This window comes from Rattus norvegicus, chromosome 3 (assembly GCF_021556685.1).
Source record: "Rattus norvegicus strain SHRSP/BbbUtx chromosome 3, alternate assembly SHRSP_T2T, whole genome shotgun sequence".
In the NCBI taxonomy this organism is placed as follows: domain Eukaryota; kingdom Metazoa; phylum Chordata; class Mammalia; order Rodentia; family Muridae; genus Rattus; species Rattus norvegicus.
In genome coordinates, this window is record NC_141536.1 from 139,054,256 (window position 1) to 139,057,631 (window position 3,376).

Genomic DNA, 3,376 nt, shown 5'->3' on the forward strand with positions numbered 1-3,376 from the left:
CTGGGAGCTCATGGCCCAGCTCCAGCTTCTCTGCTGGGCTCACTTCCTTGCACCCTGCACTGGGGTACTGGGGCTGGTGAGGCCCTAGCACAGCCCACAGAGTTTGCCATGGAGAAGCACACTGAGTACATACAGGGTGTTGGCATGCCTGCGACATCCCAAGGCCTCAGGCCATGCACCTATGCCCTGGCTTTTCCACCCACGGTCAGAGCCTCTTAAGCTTTTTCTTTAACTCATTTATTTTGTCTGTTTGTTTTATTCTACTAGTATGTTTTACTTTTGTCTTATTTTTTATTATTTATTGTTAATTATTTTTTTGACGTTTACATTTTATTTACATCGGTAGCACTAAAATACATTCCTCCTTGAGGGTCACATTTCCACAACACACATTAATACCAATCCACACTCCATAAGTGCCCACACCACCTCCCACCAAAACCAAGCAAACACAGCAAACCCTTCATGGTTACTTCTTCAAAACCCAGGTAACCCTGTTCCAGCTCCTAGCTACAGCAGTGCCCATAACTCACAGAACTTCCCCTTTCCACACTGCTGGGCCCATCTCAAGCTCACCAACACCCTTTACAAAATCCTCACTGCCAAGGGGACAAAGTTCAAGCAACAGACCTTCATGGCCAAAAAGAAGGAACACAGCCCCAAAGAGGCACGTGCAGCCCAGACGTGAGATGGCATCAGAACTACCTGGTGCTTAATGCAAACCACAGGTTAGGTGACAGCGTGGCATGGGTTGTGACCCGATGAAGCTTGTGAAGGGGCCATTATCTGCAATTTAAAGAACTGAGGTCAAGCTTCCTGCTTCAGAGCTGATTATCTTGCACACGCCTCTGTGTGCTTGTGTGCTTGTGTGCTTGTGTGCTTGTGTAAATAGCCAGTAGCACACTGACCTAGCATTACTAGAAATGCTATTGCTAAGCAAAACCTTTTGACTGAACAAGGACAAATATTTCTCCAAGACTGAGATTTTCCAAAAATTAAACTATATTTGGTGTCAATTTTTGACTACCTGGAGAAGATTAAAAGTTGAACAATAAGTAAGGAAAGACTCTACATCCTGATGGCCTGTATGTTGCCAGAGTACCCTGAATCAAAAGCATCTCATGGCTCAAGGCACAGCTTACTTTATCATAAGTTCCGCTGTACTTAAAACTGCGCACTGTACCGCCGCCAGGAGGCAGTCTATCAAGAACACGAACCCAGCTCCCTACTGGACCCTATGGACTCCTACGACTACAAATACCCCAGAGCTCAAAGCAGGGCTTGCCCTGCTGAAAACAATGAGGCAGACCCTTAAGACTCGAGGAAAACGCTATGGATTTGGTGTTGGGGGAAAAGCAGAGTTACAAGGCTGAGGCTATGTCACAAGCTTATACAGGCCACCCAGGATTGTCGCCTCGGTCTCCAACGCCCCTAATCCTATAGATCCGTGGGCACATGTCCATAATCCTGCTAAGTGAAGTGACCCTGGGCAGCACTTAAAGGAAAGGATGCAGCTGCCATGCGTGTGAGCAACACACACACACACACACACACACACACACACACACACACACACACACGAGAGCGGCTGCTGTGGCTGCTGCCAAGTCCAGTCTAGTGGTTCCCTTTGGTCGACTTCTTCTTCGAGTCCTCTTTCTGTTTCTGCTTCTTCCTCTTGCCACCTTCTTTGAGCCCTGCTGAGGTCATAGGAGCATCACAGTTGCCAGGAACCTGCTGCCTGTCCTGCTCTCCATCTTTCCAGTTGCTTTTAGACACAAGTTTGGCCTTTGGGGCAGGCCTGGGTGGCTCTGTGGGCGGGTGCTGACAGAAGGGTCTGGAGTCTGGGCTGGAGCTGGGGCAGGAGCTGGGGTCGGGGGTCGGGCCTGAGAGGGGACCGGGGCTGGTGCTGGGACCGGGCCAGGGGCCAGAGCTGGTGTGGGTTAGCCTCTCCGCCTGCATTCTTCTGCGAGGGCGTTCTTGTCGGCCACAGCATTTATCGTCAGGGACTTTAACTGTCCGTCTTCTTCAACTCCTACTCTTTTCTGACCGTTCTCCACAATTCTCTTTGTAGTGATTTTTTTTGCCATTAACTATTTTAGTTGAAGTTGATATTGATTTGAAGTTACCCATTCCACTTCCACCAAATGACGCTGAAGAAAATGAAGTGAGACCCCCATGATCTAGTGGCCCGAATGGAGTAAAGCCTGTATCAAAAGCAGGAAATCCACTTCCAAAAGAAGGAAATCCACCGAAGGCAGAGAAAAAGGAGCCAGCACCTTGGCTTCTCCTTCCTCGGGGACCCCTTCGGTTTCCAAAAATGTCATCAAATGGGTCTTCAAAGAAGTCAAATGAAAATGGGTCCCTTCCACCAAAAAATTCCCTGAAGACATCATCTGGGTTCCGGAATGGGAACCCAAACTCAAATGGGCTGTCAAAATGACTTCCACCTCCTCCCCCACCGCCATTTAATCCTTCTTTGTCACATTTGTCATAGATGTCCCGCTTTTTAGCATCCGATAACACTTCTATGCCTCAGCTACTTGTTTGAATTTCTGCTCCTTCTTTATTTTCAGGATTTTTGTCTGGGTGCCATTTGAATGCCTGTTTTCGATACGCCTTTTTAATGTCCTCAGGCGAGGCATGTCTCTGGACGGCCAGCACTTCGTAGTAATCCACCATGTTTTAACAGACTGTTGGAACAAATCCCAGGACGCAGCAGTCAGCAAGGCGGGAAGTCAGGCCGCTGGTCTCCTAGCGCCTTTGGCACAGCTGCACTGGTGGCGGTGGGGTCTTCTTCCATTGTTAATTATTTTTATTATTATTTTTTTCTGATGATATAAAGAAAGGGTATGGACGTGGAGGGGTGGGGGCTTAGGAGGATCTGGGGTGAGTTGCAGGATGTTGAACCACAATCAAAACACAACGTATAAAATAATCTATTTTTAAATTGTGTATTCAAACTAATTTGATCTCAACACGGTGCTTTATCTAGGATTACAAATTCACCCTTGACCACTATTTTAAAAATATAAAGAATGACTTTCAAGGCCAAAGACAAGGGATTTTAGAAAGAACACTGTTCTAGGACTCGAGTGAGACACTCAGGAAAGGAAGAAAGCAAGGCTGTCTGACAGGAGCCATTGCCAAGATGTGGTGCACTGTGCTCAGTGGTGCTGCTCTAGGGCCTGTTAGGGCTTTCCTGACATGACCATGGCAGGTATGTTGGTCAGCACGACTGTCCACTCAGGATTTATTGAAGTCCAAGAAGAGCAGTACTTCTCTGATCTCTTCATATGAAGATGCTCTAAAGCCTGTCAGAGGGAACAAGAGTACAATCAACTATGTGCTGCCTCTAAGAAAGGCACATTCTTCTAGG

General features: G+C 47.4%; 1 pseudogene; it reads right to left on the bottom strand.

The window, feature by feature from the left end:
- Nucleotides 1–1,614: 1,614 nt before the first annotated feature.
- Nucleotides 1,615–2,679, bottom strand: Dnajb6-ps9 (DnaJ heat shock protein family (Hsp40) member B6, pseudogene 9; annotated as a pseudogene).
- Nucleotides 2,680–3,376: the final 697 nt, after the last annotated feature.